This window comes from Bufo bufo, chromosome 5 (assembly GCF_905171765.1).
Source record: "Bufo bufo chromosome 5, aBufBuf1.1, whole genome shotgun sequence".
Lineage (NCBI taxonomy): Eukaryota > Metazoa > Chordata > Amphibia > Anura > Bufonidae > Bufo > Bufo bufo.
In genome coordinates this window covers 103,057,775-103,077,533 of record NC_053393.1, presented here as the reverse complement: position 1 = coordinate 103,077,533, position 19,759 = coordinate 103,057,775, and positions in this window count along the sequence as shown.

Sequence of the window (19,759 nt, the reverse complement as noted above, 5' to 3'; positions counted from 1 at the left end):
GGAGTAAACGCCTCAAAAACCACAAAAGATCTCAGGCTCCTCCTGTTCCCTCTTCTGCTACAGTCTCAGCCTCTTCCTCCCCCTCTGGAGCGACAGTGGCACCTGTCACCCCGCAAACAGAGGATGTGGCAACAACGCCACCATGTCCGTCACCAAGCATCTCCACAATGCCCAATGGAAGCGTTCAGCTGTCCATCTCCCAAATACTGGAGAGAAAGAGGAAGTACCCCCCTACCCACCTGCGATCCATGGCCCTGAATGCCAGCATTTTAAAATTCCTGGCCTTTGAAATGCTGTCATTCCGTCTGGTGGAGACAGAGACTTTTAAAAAACTTATGGCGGTGGATTTCCCACAGTACGTGGTTCCCAGCTGCCACTACTTTCCAGGCGAGCCATCCCCGCCCTGCACAACCAAGTGGCGGACAAAATTAGGCGTGCACTGCGCAACGCCATCTGTGGCAAAGTCCACATAACCACCGATACGTGGACCAGTAAGTACGGGCAGGGACGTTATATCTCCCTAACTGCACACTGGGTAAATGCAGTGGTGGCTGGGCCTGAGGTGGATCGCAGTTTGGTGCAAGTCCTTCCGCCACCGAGGATTGCAGGATGTTTCTCTTTGCCTCCTGTTGCCTCCATTTTCTCCTCTACTGCCTCCTCATCTGATCAGCGTAACACCTTCACCACCAACTTCAGCACAGCCAGGGGGAAACAACAGCAGGCTGTTTTGAAACTTATCTGTTTGGGGGAAAAAACCCACACCGCGCAGGAGCTGTGGACGGGCATGGAACAACAGACCGTGCACTTTCGGCGTTCTCACCCTGCTGCTGCTCACCTGTCTGCGCTGCAGCGTAACTTCGGCCTTCCCACTCACCGCCTTATATGCGACGTGCCCACAAGGTGAAACTCCACCTTGCACATGCTGGAGAGAATGTGCGAGCATCAGCAGGCGATAGTGGAGTTTCAGCTGCAGCATGCACGGGTGAGTCGCTATGCGGAACAGCACCACTTTACCACCAACAAGTGGGCCTCCATGCGGGATGTGTGTGCCGTGTTGCGCTGTTTCGAGTACTCCACCAACATGGCCAGTGCTGATGACGCAGTCTTCAGCGTTACTATCTCACTTCTATGTCTCCTTGAAAAAACGGGCGATGATGGGAGAGGATGTGGCACAGGAGGAAGAGGGATCATTTCCACGTTTATCAGGCCAGTCATTTACAAGTGGCTCGGAGGGTGGGTTCCTGCGCCAACAGAGGCCAGGTACACAATTGTCCAGCCACGGCACAGTTCTGGAGGATGATGAGGAGGAACAGTGTTCACAGCAGGGTGTCACCCAAAGCAGCTTATGGACATCACTGGAGCGTGGCTGGGGGGATACAGAGGACACAGGCAATACACCTCCCACAGAGGACAGCTTGTCGTTGCCTCTGGCCAGCCTGGCACACATGAGTGACTACATGTTGCAGTGCCTGCGCAACGACCGCCGAGATTCCCACATTCTAACCAGTGCTGATTACTGGGTGGCCACCCTCCTGGATACCCACTACAAGGACAACGTGCCGTCCTTAATTCCGTCACTAGAACGTGATCGTAAGGTGCGCGAGTACAAGCGCATGCTAGTAGACACGCTGCTGAATGCATTCCCACCTGACAGCGGGGGCACAGTGGAAGCACGAGGCGAAGGCAGGGAGGAAGGAAGAAGCCGCCAATGCAGCTGGGACACCGCCAGCACCTCAGAAGGGAGGGTTAGCATGGCTGAAATGTGGAAAAGCTTTGTTAGCCTGCCACAACAACCAGCACCACCAGCTGATATGGAACGTCTTAGCAGGAGGCAGCATTTGAGCAACATGGTGGAACAGTACGTGTGCACACGCCTACACGTACTGACTGATGAGTCTGCCCCATTGAACTTCTGGGTCTCAAAATTGGGCACATGGCCTGAGCTTGTCCTTTATGCCTTGGAGGTGCTGGCCTGCCCTGTGGCCAGAGTATTGTCCGAACATGTGTTCAGCAAGGCAGGGGGGATGATCACAGACAAGCGCAGCCGCCTGTCCACAGCTAATGTGGATAAGCTCACGTTCATTATAATGAACCAGGCATTGATCCCACAGGACTTGTCCGTACCTTGTGCAGAATAGGCAAGTATACCGGCCATTCCCAGCCATTTTTATACTCCAGCGCACTTTATCTTTGTTTTCTTTTTTATATTTCCCAATGTTTTGGAATTTATAAAAAAAAAAAAAAAAAAAAAAAAAAAAAAATTGTGTTGGCTACCTCCTCCTCCTCCACCACCGCTTCCACCTACACCGCCACATCCACCGCCTCCTCAACCTCCTACTCCACTTTGACCTCTGCCTCCTAGTTCAAGATCATTATTTTTTACTTTTTTTTAAATGTTATGTTATTTTAATTGATTTCCCTATCCACATTTGTTTGCAGGGCAATTGTCCTGCTCTTACCCCTATTTTTCTTCCTTTTGCAGCCCTCTAGCCATTTCTATGACTTTTTTAGAGCCATTTTAGTGCCTCAAAGTTTGGGTCCCCATTGACTTCAATGGGGTTCGGGTTCTGGGTCAAGTTTGGTTCCCGAACCCAAACTTTGCAGCGAAGTTCAGCCGAACCCAGAGATCTCGAACTTCCAGGTGTTCGCTCAACCCTAGCTATAAGTAGCTTAACAGAGATCTACCATCTAGAAGGTGCAGGGTCTAAAAAACAATAACAATAGCCATCCAATAGTATAATATACATGTCAATGTGATAGAAATCTGTAAGATAAACAGCAGAACCTCATTACTTTGTGCTTGTATGTATATTAAGTAGGTTAGTTTTTTTTAAGTTTCCTTCAAAGAGCCGTACAGAATGGTATCAAGGGCCGCATGTGACCTATGGCCCGCAGGTTGTGCACCCCTGCTATCCCCACAAAGCAGCAGCATCTCCTAGTTAGGCTGTTTTATTGTGGATATGCTTTGAGTCATCAGTGTCCAAAATCTATAGTTCATCATGATTGGCTGTGCTGGGCGAGGGGTAGCCTGCAAGGCATTTACCACCTGAGGTCATGCAATCTTTTTTCATCTTCTCTGCATTGTAATCTGTAAAATGGTGGCAGCCATGTTGTGTGAATCGTGAGGGACAAATCCCAAAGTTTTTTGATTGTTTATCTAAAAACTGCTGGGAAATTTGCTACAAATCTGATTCATGCTGAATTGATTCACTCATCTGCAGAAGGCACCCCTGAAGATTATTCATCTGCATGTGACATTAAAGAGGATCACAATATCAGATTCTAATAGAGCAGAACATATGTATTATATCATTCTACTGTATTTTTTGGCTGATTTTCTTTAAGCATTAACTGTTGAACATCTAATAATGTTTACTAGTACCCTGAAAGATTATCAAAATTAGGGTTATTCACTTTAGAAAAAAGACGACTGAGGGGAGATCTAATTACTATGTATAAATATATCAGGGGTCAGTACAGAGATCTATCCCATCATCTATTTATCCCCAGGACTGTGACTGTGACGAGGGGACATCCTCTGCGTCTGGAGGAAAGAAGGTTTGTACACAAACATAGAAGAGGACTCTTTACGGTAAGAGCAGTGAGACTATGGAACTCTCTGCCTGAGGAGGTGGTGATGGTGAGTACAACAAAGGAATTCAAGAGGGGCCTGGATGTATTTCTGGAGTGTAATAATATTACAGGATATAGCTACTAGAGAGGGGTCGTTGATCCAGGGAGTTATTCTGACAGCCTGATTGGAGTCGGGAAGGAATTTTTCCAATTGGCTTGTAGCTCACAGTTTTTTTTTGCCTTCCTCTGGATCAACTTGCAGGATAACAGGCTGAACTGGATGGACAAATGTCTTTTTTCGGCCTTATATACTATGTTATCTTAAAGGAATTTTCCGGTTTCGGGACAACACTAGGGAATGGGGTAAAATAAAAACAAAATAAAGCATTACTTTTCTGCTTTTCACTTGGCAGCAGTGACATCATGTTGACACATGAATGCTGCAGCCAATCACCAGACTGATCTGTGCACCACTAAAGCCAGCAATAGATGACGTGTTGTTGAGATGATGTCATCACTGTAGGTTGGTAAGTAAAGCTTGGCAGGGAGCACTGGAGCAGCAGATCTACTAATGATCATGTTTTACCTTAACCCATTTCCCAGTGATGTTCAGCTTCTTGCTGAAACGGGACAACCAATTCTTCATGGAAACAAAATCAAGTCCACACCACGTTCTATAACAAACAGTGTGACATATGGTTTTTTGTTAATAGTAAAGATGAGTGGATTTCTTAAAATTCTATTTTGGTCCAAGTTGAACTGACCAGCCTCTGAATTTGGACCTTAAACAAAAGTGCCCCAATAGCCTGGAAAAGTCTCTTTCTTTTCTTGATTCTCCCGAATAGAATTGCTCATCTCTAGTTAATAGATTTAGATAGTGCATTACATTTATGGGTTATGCATTTGCATAGTAAACAAGCATTCTTAATGGAACCAGATCACCACTTTTAATCTTCCAGAGAGCATTAAAAAAATGTAAGATCTGATTGGTTTCATTATAAAGAGCTGAAATGTGATGTATTCTATGGGTCAAATATATTCCAGATGTTTATATGTATAAAGAATGCTGTACCATCAAAGACGCGGTGTCAAAAAATAGTGCAGAAGTAAAGGTATGAGGACTGCGGGACTGGAATTGGGGACATTGGGCAATACACTACCACTTACACTGCCAAGAGTTAAAATTGTTCCAGTTCGCCACAATAAAGATTAGCATTTATTAAAGTCTTAATAATTGCATCCTTCTAGAATAATCATAAACCAGAACATTTCTAGGACTATGGTATTCCAACAAGCACTCTTTAAACCACATCTGTCAGCAATTTTGTACCTATGAAACTGTCTGACCTTTTACATGTGCGCTTGGCAGCTGAAGGCATCTGTGTTGGTCCCATGTTCACATGTGCCCGCATTGCTGAGATAAAAAAATTAATATATGCAAATGAGCCTCTAGGACCAATGGGGGCATTGCTATTACTCCTAGAGACTCTGCTTTTCTGCAACTGCTGTGTCCAATGCACTTTGATAGCGCCATCTAGTGTAAAAGTGATCACACCTGCCTGGCCCTGTCAATCATAGTGCAGAGGGCGTGCCAGTTGCAGAGAGAGCTGAGCCTCTAGTTGCAACAACAACGCCCCATTTTGCTCCTAGAGCCTCCTTTGTGTATATTAAAGCATCATTTTTCTCAGCAATGTGGCTACATATGAACATGGTACCAACACAGATGTCTTCAGCTGCCAAGCGCACATGTAACAGGTCAGCCGGTGTCATAGGTACAAATCTGCTGACAAATTCCCTTGAATGATACATTTTACCTAGAGGCAAACACTGATAGTAAAGGTCACACTGTACAGAAGCAATGTATATGGGACTCTTAATTTTCAACTTTTTAGTCAAACAAAACAACAACTGATCTTAGGGAGACCAACTATACAAAAAACACTGTGGAGCCTAATTTAAGAGTCTCAACACAGCAATCCAAAGTGCAAAGATCCCTGGGAAACAGTAATATGTAAAATAACCGTGGAGCCCCAGTTATGGATCTTCAACACAGTGAAAGCCAGCTATGCCTTTAGGGAAGGCAAACCAAGCAAAGGGGTGTCCCTATTATAGAGATCACCAAATCCACCATATTAAGTGCCCCTTATTTCAAGATCCAGCTCTTGTACATGTCTTAAGGATGTGACAGAGGAAGAACTAAACCAGTTATCCATCCACAGATGGGGTGGTGCCCCTCATCAGTGTGGAGTAGGGTTCTGGCAGTCATTCTAAGCTGAATTTACCTGCACTTGTGAGATCGCAGAAAATACACAGCTTAAGGCCTGGTAAGTACCATCTTGCCAGACTGGCTGAGAATCCCTGGTTTTTATAGTGAGAGAATACTGTTCAATAGTGTGCCAGTTTACCATTTATGCGCCATGAATACACAAAAGTTTCAGATTTGAGGAAATTAGAATGCTTTGGGAAATTGTCACAAATTTGATCATTGTAGAATCATTTTTGCTCATGTCCACTCTTGATTTGTCCCATAGAAGCTTATACTATAGGTACATCCAGACGTGCATTGTGCATGCAATTATGTATTATTTATATTTGTATTATACATAAGTGATATTTTAATAAAATCGCAAAACTATTATTTTCCTTCATGTAATCTTTACACTTTAGAAACAGGCTTCCTTATTTCAAGTCTTTTGTATTAATTTCATTAATTAGCGGAAGTACCATTTCAGAAGTATCTACATTTCGCCTAATGATTTTGATGGTCTCAACTATTTAAAATGAGAAATTTAGTAAACTCCTCGAATAGGAGGCTGTATATTTGCAGTTTAGTGAATAAAGGTCATGTCAGTCAATATCACCTCACAATTCACTTTTTCACATGTCAATTTTATTGATAGTTGATTTGTCACATTAAATTGGGAGTTTGTTCACATTGCTTTAGAAATGGGGCCATTAAGTCATATCTCCAAGGACCTTACAGAGATAAGTCAAATCCTATGCAGTATGTAATGAAATCTGGTAGAACAATTTAAGACCCTCACAGAAATGTGCAGTTTATTATTGCAGTACTACAACTGCAACTCTTTTGGAATAGCAGTCATCAGGCATCTAAATAATAATAATAATAATAATAATAATAATAATAATAATAACAATATATTAGTACACTATAATAAAAATAAAACACAACTATATCATCATTTCAGATTCAAAGAAACCAAAGTTTTAGATATATCATTTAGAGAGGCTGACCAAGAATCGAACATATATGCAACAATATTGGTACTTGTTCCATCAGCCAAATATAATATGTTCCAGTAGAAAAACAACAAAGTAAAACTGACAATGCTTATATAGGATGATAGTACATGATAATAAGCTAGTCAAACTTACATATGCAGAAGTACTTTTCTGTGACTGAAATCCTTAGGTAGTCAAGATTTCCTTACAGTCATCCGTTTTTCATGTTTTCATTTTTGCCTGGTGTTAATTAGGTATGTATCACCATTAGTTAGATAAGTATCACAATTATATTCTAAGGGGTATATCCTAACTTTTGTCTGTAGAGTTACCTGCCAAACTAGCTAAGACATTGCCAGGAATACATTACCCCTGCCATAGAGTGGCCCATTCTGTGATACCCTAAAGGGTCCTTTACACAGACTGACATTTGGGGAAATTACCAGGAAGGACCCCTAGCAACATTTATTCTTTACTAACAGAAGGACTCGGCTTCGCACAGGTATATCTCATCTATTACATTTAATGTTTGTGTGTGTCGTTAAAAGATATCAACAGTATCCACTATAACAGTGACATCTTAAGTACCCTGCCCCTTTAACAGTGACCTCCACAGCAGCCTGTCCCCTTAACAGTAACATCCACAGCGCTCTCCCCTTTATTAGTGACCTCCACAGCAGTGGCGTAGTGTGTGTGTGTGTGGGGGGGGCTGTTGCTCTGGGTGCCAAATTGCAGGGGGTGCCAGGCAGCAGGCATTTCAAGGAGTGCCACGGGAGCCTATGGCTCCTGTCCCCTCCATTCTGCTTTATAGGCTCCAGGCCAGGCCTGAAGCCTATGAGGCAGTAGAATGGCCCAGGATATCGCGATTACCTCACTGTGACCTTCTGCGTCAGGTTTCGCAAGATGACGTGATGACACGGCGCGGGAAGGCACAGTGAGGTGTTCGTAACCGCCTGCGCCGGGACGCCACAAACGGTGATGGAGTGAGGAAGAGAGGGAGTTAGTATTTATTTATTTTTTTGTGCAACTACCCAAAGGCAGGCCATACTGGGGGCACTATGGAGGTGGTGGGGACTTATCAGTTTAAATAGAAGAAAAAACAAAGAAGGCAGTTATATATTATACAGAGGGGCCACATTATACAAAGGGGGCCAGAATATATATACATTTTACAGAAGGCCATTATATATTATAATTATAGAGAGGGGCAATTAACAATGGCCACTCTTTATAATTATAATATATAATGGCCCCTGTGTAATATTAGGATATATAATGGCCTCCTCTGTATTATTAGTATATATAATAGCCCCCTCTGTGTTTCACGGTAGGGTTGGGGGGGTGGATTGAGAATATGGCCCACCCTGCCGCATCCTGGCCCATACTTCAGGTCAGACTGTGCGTGTTTTGAATTCTGGGGCCTCACACCCATATACTACATTATCTGTACTCAGAGAGTTATCACTGTGCTATTTGTAGCGTTACATAGGAATGCAGGTGACATCTACTACATTATCTGTAAAAAGGGGTGTGTCCACAGATTGGGGGTGGGTGCAATACATGGCTTACCCCGGGTGCTGGCAACCCACGCTATGCCACTGCACCACAGTACCCCATCCTTAACAGTGTCCTCTACAGAGCTCTTTTACCTTAAAATGTAACCTCTACAGTACCCCGCCCCCTTCCACAACAGCCCGCCCCCTTAACAGTGACCTCTACAGCACCCCTGACCATAGCGGACCATGCCCTGCCACTTTAAAGATGACCTACAGCAGTGAAGAAAAATGGCTGCTTCCTGATGCCATTGTCTCTTGCTGCCCATGTTATGGAAACCTGGTGTAACACTGTGTATGTGGAGACTAAGGGCCTGCAAGCTTCTATTGGCTGATAAGGGTCATGTAACCAGGCTTCTATTGACTAATGCATTTCTTGAGAATCTCACACAGGGATGTCCTTTTGAACAGCTCACTCTCAGACAGCAGCACTGTGCTGTCTGAGCATGAGCTGCAGGGAGAAAGTCACCCTCCCTCCCACCCCTGCAGCTGAAAGAAGTTGATTTTTACCTTCATTTTATAAATCCCTGTTGGCTGTGGAGTGGGAGAGGGTGTGGCCTAACAGTATCTGGTGTGGCATAGTGTGGCATAGCACAACCTTGGGGTGGGGTTTTTAAGTCCATCTTTTGAGGGTGTCCTGAATGGCCACCCTTCCTGCCCCCTGAGCTGTGACCTCAACAGCACTCCGCTCCCTTAACAGTGTCATCCACAGCGCCCTGTCCCTTTAAAGCTGACCTGCAGAAGTGAAGAAAATGGTTGGGTTGTTATGGAAACCTGTGTAAAACTGTGTATTTGTGGAGACTAAGGACCTGCGAGCTTCTATTGGCTGATAAGGGACATGCGACCGTGTGTATGGCAGTTGGGATATGACGTTGGGATATGAAGAGAAAGACCTGCAGTCTTCTATTGGCTAATGTAGGTCATGTGATGTGCCATATTTGCATTTTTTTTTGAATATTTCAGGACTGTTACATCCTAGAGAGCTGGTCTAAAACCTTCCCAAACACTTGATGTACCTGTGTGCTAAATTTTGTGATTGTAAATGCGACGGTGCAGATTCCTTTAGCGAACATACATACACACATACATACAATCGCACACACACACACATATATACACTCAGCTTTATACATTAGATAATTGCCCTGTGTAAAGATGCGGCCAATCTACCAATGGGCATGCATTGCTGATTAGGTCACCTAAATCATCATTTCTGGGCAGTAGGTAATGGTATGTAAATTGCTGCCCAGAAGCAATGTTTTTGTATGGGTCAAGTGCAGGAGCAATCACTCGTACCCATACCAAGGAGATGATTGCTGCATGTGGAATACAATTCTCACCTCCTCTGATGAGCAGAAATTATTAGAAACTAATGGTTTGTTTATTCTAATTGGGTGCTGTATCAGTCTAAGTATAGGGTCCTCACAGGGGTTGTATATTGATGACCTCAAGTGACTGGAGCGAGAACTTTTAATGGCGCTCACCTCGAAGACGATGGACAGTGTAATGAATAGGAAGCAGCGCCGCTAGCATGGAGTGCTGCCTCCTCTGCAAACAGCTGATGGGCGGGGTTCCAGCTGTTGGACCCCTGCCGATTTGATATTAATGACCTATCCTGAGCATAGGTCATCAATATAAAACCCCTACATAACCCATTTAATACTGTAATACTGTTGTCACCTTACTTAATCCTACACATTTTCCCCTCATTTTGAAGATTAATCTGGGAATTCTGTCAGTAAATGCAAAGAGTGAGCAGTGGGGTATAGATGAAGGAAGGCTCCACCGCTTTAACCACTTCCTTGTGGCACTGGATAGTGAAGGCTTGCATGGTTGAACATGAAATGTGCATGTCTGCTAATACAGATGAAATAAGACTGATATGTTTACTCATGCTTCAGTGATATGGTGCTAGAATTAAAGAAGGAGAGCTATGTATTTGAATAAAAAAGTTGTTACATATATAGGATATAGCAATCAGCTGTCTGGCTTCTAGCCAGGGTTAGACTGGCCAAACAGAGAACCAAATAATCATTGTTATAGCAGAGGCTCTGGTTCACCACTGCTCTGCTCTCCATGGTGAACCATGCTCTGCTGACTGGTGCCTCGGTTCCTGTTTTCCTGGGGCTTGGATCAGCCAGTGTCCTCCTTCTCATTCCCAACAGATCCAGGCACATAAGTAGCTGCAGTCTCTTCTTGCCGGCTGTTGCCTGCTTCCTGATGCCATTGTCTCTTGCTGCCCATGTGGCACATGCTCCCTCCAGCTCTTAAAAACTAAAACCAATAACCTTATTGAAGAGGTTAGTACCATAGTGAATGATTGCACAGGTATTAACAAGAGACTGTTAGGGGGAAAGTGAATGAAAATTCACATGTAACCTGCAGCAAAGTGGGGAGTTGTAATCATAAAATATAACATATCACAAAGTGGGGATTGGAAAAGAAGGCAATGGGGAAACCAAGATGATAGTGAGTGGATGTAGGTGGAAAGGAACAGTTAGGAAAGAAAGAAGTGCTGAGGGTAGCAGAGAAATGAGGGAAGGATAGGCAGGGCCGGCGCCACCTGTAAGGCGACCTAGGCAGCCGCCTAGGGTGCAATTTAGCAAGGGGCGCCGGCCCCCGTGCAGTTTTAAAAAAAAGCGTTGCCGCAAGTTTCTTTTTTTTAAAGTACGGTGGGTGGCGGCGGGCCCTCCCCCACACCAGAGAGAGGGACTGACAGGGGGGAAGCACCTCTAATGTAGCGTGGCCGAGCTCTGTTCGGTCAGCGGTACAGGAACGTTTGTTTTCTGTACCCGGCTGGACTGACAGGAAGTGCTCACTTAGTGTGCACTTCCTTTCAGTCCAGCCGGGTACAGAAAACAAATGATCCTGTACCGCGGACCGAACAGAGCTCGGCCACGCTACACTAGAGGTGGGGGGGAATGAGAGTGACAAGGGAGTGGGGGGGGGGAATGATGAGAGTGACAAGGGAGTTGGGGGGGAGGAAATGATGAGAGTGACAAGGGAGTGGGGGGGGAATGAGAGTGACAAGGGAGGGGGGGAGGAAATGATGAGAGTGACAAGGGAGTGGGAGGAAGAATGAGAGTGACAAGGGAGGGGGGGAGGAAATGATGAGAGTGACAAGGGAGTGGGAGGAAGAATGAGAGTGACAAGGGAGTGGAGGGGAATGAGAGTGACAAAGGAGGGGGGGATGAGAGTGACAAGGGAGGGGGGGAGGAAATGATGAGAGTGACAAGGGAATGGGGGGGAAATGATGAGAGTGACAAGGGAGTGGGGGGAAGAATGAGAGGGGGGGAATAATGAGAGTGACAAGGGAGGGGGGATGAGAGTGACAAAGGAGGGGGGAAATGAGAGTGACAAGGGAGGGGGGGGAATGAGAGTGACAAGGAAGGGGGGAATGAGAGTGACAAGGGAGGGGGGAAGTAAATGAGAGTGACAAGGGAGTGGGGAGTAAATGAGAGTGACAAGGGAGGGGGGAGTAAATGAGAGTGACAAGGGAGGGGGGAGTAAATGAGAGTGACAAGAGAGGGGGGAGTAAATGAGAGTGACAAGGGAGGGGGGAGTAAATGAGAGTGACAAGGAAGGGGGGGAATGAGAGTGACAAGGGAAGGGGGATGAGAGTGACAAGGGAGGGGGGGAGTAAATGAGAGTGACAAGGGAGGGGGGGAGTAAATGAGAGTGACAAGGGAGGGGGGAGAGAGTGACAAGGGAGGGAGGGGGGAGAAGAGAGTGACAAGGGAGTCCCCAGAGCCAGACCAAGAGCCAGACTGCAGCCAGAGACCAGATCATCTTATTGTCCTGGTGGTAAGTAGACAATGCAATATGTTTATTATGTAATTGTTTAGTTATTAATACTACATTGGAAACTAATTTACCTCACATTAAGGCTTTATTCACACGTCCGCAGCGTGTTTTGCGGATACACGGAGCCGCGGATCCACAAAACACGGAAAGCGGCAATTTAAACCTGAGATTACAGAAAAGATGGTCATCAATGTCCGGTCTCACAATGCTGAAGTCCCCTTCCTGGTACACAAGTTCTTGATGCGAGATAGCTTCAGGCTGTTGTATGCTGCTGCACAAAAACCATGTCTTGATGCTGGCCAGTGCTTGGTACATAGGTGCAGTGCAATGTCCAGCTCAAGCCAGGTAGCACGGTGGCTTAGTGGTTAGCCCTGGTTTCATTCAGTGCTGGAGTCCTAGGATTGAATCTGACTATGGACAACATCTGCATGCAGTTTGAATGCTCTCCCTGTATTTATGTTGTTTTACCCTCACACTACAAAGATATACTGATAGATATTTAGATTGCGAGCACCATTAGGGATATCACTATATAAGTGCATAAAATAAAAAAATCAAGGTAGTGTGTGATGCAGCAGCACCCAGAAGAGAAAGGAGTGAAGAATATAGCACACACCTGCAAGAGGTTATCCAAAGGGGGGAAAAAACACGAGACACAAAACTTCATAGCGTATGTATAAGTTGCAAAAAAAATGCCACATTTGACCCCACGCTACTTTGTTATAGTGAAACAATACTTTGAGTCGGTATGACAGGTGTCGCTCTTAGAATCACTTTACACTTCACTTATTTGGGCAGTTACAGGGCCAAAACTGACCAAATAACTCGAGTGTGAACTCAGCCTTTAGGTTAATGTTAGCATCAAGAAGAAGCGCATTCCACATAGATGTCGGCAGCTGATTGCACATAGATGTCTACAGAACACGTTTGCGGCGGGGCCCCATTCACTTTAATGGCAGGTAAACCTGAAAAACCTTCAGGTCATATTTGCAGCCACCAAATACTTACTGGAAGTGCACAAATAGGCCCACAACATGGACATGACATACCAGAGGGGGATCAATAGCAAACTATCAAAAATGTGCCCTGCTGGAGCCTAGAATTTTTTTATTTTAGGCCACGGAAGTACGGGCCCCAAGAATTGGGCATTCACCTGATAGAAAAGAACAAGTGATTTTGTGGCTGCAGGTATATTAGACTGTCAGTGGATAACAATTTTACTGTAGGCCAGTGGAGTACAGGCCCCAAGAATTAGGCATTCACCGGACAGAAAATAACAAGTGATTATGTGGCTTGAGGTATATTAGACTTTCAGTGGATAACAATTTTACTGTAGGCCAGTACAGGTCCCAAAAATTAGGCATTCACCTGACAGAAAAGAACAAGTGATTATGTGGCTGGAGGTACATTAGGCGGTCACTGAATAAAAGTTTTACTGTAGGCCAGTGGAGTAGAGGGCCCAAAAATTAGGTATTCACTTGACACAAAAGAACAAGTGATTATGTGGCTGGAGGTACATTAGGCCGTCACTGAATAACAATTTTACTGTAGGCCTTTGGAGTACAGGCCCTAAAAATTAGGCATTCACAGCACAAAAAAGACAAGTGATTATGTGGCTAGAGGTACAGTATATTAGGCGGTCAGTGGATAACAATTTTACTGCAGGCCAGGGGAGTATAGGCCTCAAACATTAGGCATTCACCGGAGAGAAAAGAAAAAGTGATTATGTGGCTGTAGGTATATTTGGCGGTCAGTGGATAACAATTTTATTGCAGGCCAGTGGAGTACAGGCCCCAAAAATTATGCTTTCACCTGACAGAAAATAACAAGTGATTATGTGGCTGGAGGTATATTAGACGGTCATTGGATAACAATTTTACTGTAGGCCAGTACAGGTCCCAAAAATTAGGCATTTACCTGACAGAAAATAACAAGTGATTATGTGGGTGGAGGTACATTAAGCCGTCACTGAATAACAATTTTACTGTAGGCCAGTAGAGTAGAGGCCCAAAAAATGTGGTATTCACCTGACAGAAAATAACAAGTGATTATGTGGCTGGAGGTATATTAGACGATCAGTGGATAACAATAGAACCCCATAATCTGTATTTTTCAGAAGCAGGTATATCGCACCCCTCAATCAGTATTTTATTGAAACAGGTATATAGAACCCCTGAATCAATATTTGGTGGAAGCCGGTATATCGCACCCCTCAATCAGTATTTTGTGGAAGCAGGTATATCAAACCCATTAATCAGTATTTTGTGGAAGCAGGCATATCGCACCCCTCAATCAGTTTTTTTTTGGGCAACAGGTATATCACACCAGTTGTAATTAGTTATTCCCATAGCATTTGTCCCTTTATATACAGGGAGTGCAGAATTATTAGGCAAGTTGTATTTTTGAGGATTAATTTTATTATTGAACAACAACCATGTTCTCAATGAACCCAAAAAACTCATTAATATCAAAGCTGAATATTTTTGGAAGTAGTTTTTAGTTTGTTTTTAGTTTTAGCTATTTTAGGGGGATATCTGTGTGTGCAGGTGACTATTACTGTGCATAATTATTAGGCAACTTAACAAAAAACAAATATATACCCATTTCAATTATTTATTTTTACCAGTGAAACCAATATAACATCTCAACATTCACAAATATACATTTCTGACATTCAAAAACAAAACAAAAGCAAATCAGTGACCAATATAGCCACCTTTCTTTGCAAGGACACTCAAAAGCCTGCCATCCATGGATTCTGTCAGTGTTTTGATCTGTTCACCATCAACATTGCGTGCAGCAGCAACCACAGCCTCCCAGACACTGTTCAGAGAGGTGTACTGTTTTCCCTCCTTGTAAATCTCACATTTGATGATGGACCACAGGTTCTCAATGGGGTTCAGATCAGATGAACAAGGAGGCCATGTCATTAGATTTTCTTCTTTTATACCCTTTCTTGCCAGCCACGCTGTGGAGTACTTGGACGCGTGTGATGGAGCATTGTCCTGCATGAAAATCATGTTTTTCTTGAAGGATGCAGACTTCTTCCTGTAGCACTGCTTGAAGAAGGTGTCTTCCAGAAACTGGCAGTAGGACTGGGAGTTGAGCTTGACTCCACCCTCAACCCGAAAAGGCCCCACAAGCTTATCTTTGATGATACCAGCCCAAACCAGTACTCCACCTCCACCTTGCTGGCGTCTGAGTCGGACTGGAGCTCTCTGCCCTTTACCAATCCAGCCACGGGCCCATCCATCTGGCCCATCAAGACTCACTCTCATTTCATCAGTCCATAAAACCTTAGAAAAATCAGTCTTGAGATATTTCTTGGCCCAGTCTTGACGTTTCAGCTTGTGTGTCTTGTTCAGTGGTGGTCGTCTTTCAGCCTTTCTTACCTTGGCCATGTCTCTGAGTATTGCACACCTTGTGCTTTTGGGCACTCCAGTGATGTTGCAGCTCTGAAATATGGCCAAACTGGTGGCAAGTGGCATCTTGGCAGCTGCACGCTTGACTTTTCTCAGTTCATGGGCAGTTATTTTGCGCCTTGGTTTTTCCACACGCTTCTTGCGACCCTGTTGACTATTTTGAATGAAACGCTTGATTGTTCGATGATCACGCTTCAGAAGCTTTGCAATTTTAAGAGTGCTGCATCCCTCTGCAAGATATCTCACTATTTTTGACTTTTCTGAGCCTGTCAAGTCCTTCTTTTGACCCATTTTGCCAAAGGAAAGGAAGTTGCCTAATAATTATGCACACCTAATATAGGGTGTTGATGTCATTAGACCACACCCCTTCTCATTACAGAGATGCACATCACCTAATATGCTTAATTGGTAGTAGACTTTCGAGCCTATACAGCTTGGAGTAAGACAACATGCATAAAGAGGATGATGTGGTCAAAATACTCATTTGCCTAATAATTCTGCACGCAGTGTAGCTGCAGTACTGCAGCAGAACTGCACACAACAATACAAATGCACTATTAATATACTTTCTATGTTAGAAAGTATATTATAAGTGTGGCGAAACCAACCTTGCCACTGGGTTTTGGAGAGGCCTGGCTGCTGGCCTCTTGCCCCAGGATTATGGGCCATATACTAACTTTTAAACCCCTGAACCTATTCAAGTGAATTTTGGATAGGTTTGTCGCCAAGTTATACTGTTTAAATTGATGTAAGTTATATGTATGGCCAATGTAAACTCACAAAGTTGTAACAATTTATAATAAGTGTAACTTGTCAGCTTGGGAGGAAAATGCTGGGTGTGTTTCTATTGTGCCATTTTCCCATTGTGTGTTTAAATGGTGATGTCTGTCCTGTTGTCTGCACATGTGTATTGGTGACTTCTCTTTGTCTTGAGAGATAATTGGATTACGCCTCGGGTGTCTCTAGGGCAGAGAGGAGGAAACCATGATGCATTGTGGGGATGTGTTGTGTCTGTGTGTCCTAAGTGCTTTTTATCTGTCCTATGTCACAGTCTTTATTCTGGTCCCCTAGGGACGTGTACACCAGATGGGCTTGGTTGTTTTATACCTCCCTGTGGGCGGACCTGTAATTGCAACAACTGTAATAAAAACCAGGCTGGGTGTGCCAGCACCTCAGACCACTGCTTGACCCTCAACACGGAGCCTTGTCTCGTTTTTTGGGGGGATCCGCTGTATGCTGTTAGAGACTGATTGCCAGGAGTGTAAGCTGATTCCTGTTCGTCTGCTAGCAGCTATTCGTGAGGTTCCAGTTTGGAGTGCTATTTTGTATCCAGTTCGGGAGTTGGTGTTCTGCAGTAGCTGGGCCTGTCTCTCAGAAAGGGGCATATCGCCTAAACGGATTTTAACCCCTTGTCTGCTGAAACGGTCCATTACAATAAGTATATCACACCCCTCAGTATATCACACCTATCGATAGCACACCTATACCCTTCCTTAAAAGGCCTTTTGTGGCCCTATTACCCAGATAGCAAGGATAACTTGCCACAAACTTGTGGCAGGGTTAAATTGTAAGTCTTGTTAACTTGCTGCACACATTATCTGGCAAGTTGTACACTTGCAGAGAACTTGCAGCACAAGTTCTAGTTGACACTTTTTTAACTTGCAGCAAATTTGCTTGGCAAGTCTCTAGCAAGAGCATAATAACTTAACGAGAACTTGCAGCAAGTTTGCAAAAGCAAGTTAATCTGGAGACTTGCAAAGCAGACTTGCTACAAGTTTGCAACATACTTGTGAAGCTTGGCAAGTCTGCAATAGCTTAGCAAGTCATTTTCAAAATTGCATCACAATTATTTGCTATCTGGGTAGCTAGCGTTTGGTGTCCCTAACAGTCTGTCCCTGCTCCACAAGGCAACCTCTTCCTACACTGGCAAAACACAGAATGTAAAATGGCTGCCAGATCGAGTTCTGTTATAGGGTGGGGGTGTGTCCATGTGCTGAAACATCTCAAGTGGCTGTCCTGTCCCACCTGATGGATGTGTCATGGGTCAAAGTTTGTCGCAATGCAAAAGAATATGGCGCATGCGAATATCGCTATATGTTCGCATGTTTGGTGAATCGCAAACGAGCAAAGTTCGCTGCGAAACGACCACTGGGCAAACCACAAGGCCATATCTATACAGAACCTGTTCTATTAAACGCTTATACAAGTATAGCCCCCCGACAGAGTGGAGAGGGTGTCAGCAGTAAGTTTGTTTTGAAGTCACTGATTATTTTGCCCTTCCTCTGATCTGTCAGAACAATAACTCCCAAGAAACAGAACCTGTCTGTGGAGCATCCGCCTTCACTCAGCATTTGGTCAGTAATCCATCAGTATTGCTTAAGCCAAAAAAAACAAAACAGGAGTGGATCCAAAACAGAGATGACACGTTAATGTAATTTTTTCATGTCTTCTATGTTTTGTACACACTCCTGCTTTTGGTTACTAAATCATAATCCAATTCTGATGCAAAATAGGGACCATGTCATGCAGGCCTTACAGCTGTTACATAGACGGGATCCGTTGTGCGTCTCATTTTTCCTTCCTCATCAGGAAAAGGCCACAGAGTGACACACTGACAGTGTGGAGGTGTCAGCAGCAGCATCAGGAGGCCTCATATTGGCACAATGACATGTAGAAAAAGAGCATCCCTCGGCGCAAGGAACCAACCAGAGGCGGATGATGAATTTTTATTGCAGTCACACAATAAAAATTCTTGAAGGTTCATCATCCGCCTTTGGTTGGTTCCTTGCGCCGAGGGATGCTCTTTTTCTACATGTCATTTCAATCCTCCGTGTGGGCCTAGGCACGCTTATCCAAGGACATCTACATCCGTGGCTGCATACCAACCTTCATATTGGGGATTAAAATTATCTCCTACATGTCTACAATAGCGTTGTGCCTATAATTGCGCAACCCTGCAAGGTGAGCCTTTCCAAATTGGAATTTAATCAGAATTTTCAAACGTTTTTACCCTATGGTGCGCCCTCTTTTCTGTTTATACAGTAAACAACTTTCCTCTATACGTATCAGAGTGGCACAATGACAGAGTGTGGAGGTGGTGTCAGCAGCAGCATCAGGAGGAGGCCACAAAGTGGCACAATGACAGTGTGGAGGTGGTGGCAGCAGCAGCATCAGGAGGAGACCACAGGGTGGCACAATAACAGTGTGGAGGTGGCAGAAGCATCAGGAGGCAATAGAGTGGCACAATTACAGAGTGTGGAGGTGGCAGAAGCAACAGCATCAGAAGGAGGCCACTGGGTGGCACAATGACAATGTGGAGGTGGCAGTAGAAGTATGAGGAGACCACAGAGTGGCACAATGACAGAGTGTGGATGTGGTAGCAGCAACAGCATCAGGAGGAGGCCACAGAGTTGCACAGTGACAGTGTGGAGGTGGCTGAAGCATGAGGAGGCCAAAGAGTGGCACAATGACAGAGTATAAAGGTATCAGCAGCATAAGGAGGAAGCCACAGGGTGTCACAATGACCGTGTGAAAAGGTGGCAGCAGAATCAGGAGGTCACAGAGTGGCACAATAACAGAGTGTGGAGGTGGAGGCAGCAGCATCAGAAGGAGGCCATAGGGTGGCACAATGATAGTATGGAGGTGACAGTAGCATCAGAAGACTACAGACTGGCAAGGTGACATGGTGTGGAGGTGGCAGCAGCATAAGGAGACCACAGACTGGCAAGGTGACATGGTGTGGAGGTGGCAGCTGCATCAGGAGACCCCAGAGTGGCAAGGTGACATAGTGTGGAGGTGGCAGCAGCATCAGGAGCCCAAAGAGTTGCAAGGTGATATAGTGTGGAGGTGGCAGCAGCATCAGGAGACCACAGAGTGACCTGGTGAGAGTGGGGAGGGGGTTGGCAATACCAGTACCAGCTGTAGATGGTGGGTAAAAAAAGAAGCACTTGGCATCAGATGTGTGGCATCAGACAGGTGGCAGCATCAGAATAGTACCATAGCTGGGGCAGGTAGTTAGAAGAAACAGGTCTCTTTTGTGTTGTTGTGGCACCATGGATGATCTAGTCTAATGCATCAGGCAATGGTGGATGGAAATCCTGGCTGATCCACGTCTAATTCATCCTGACAAAGGTCAGTCTCTTCACATTTTGGGTGGACGGGTGA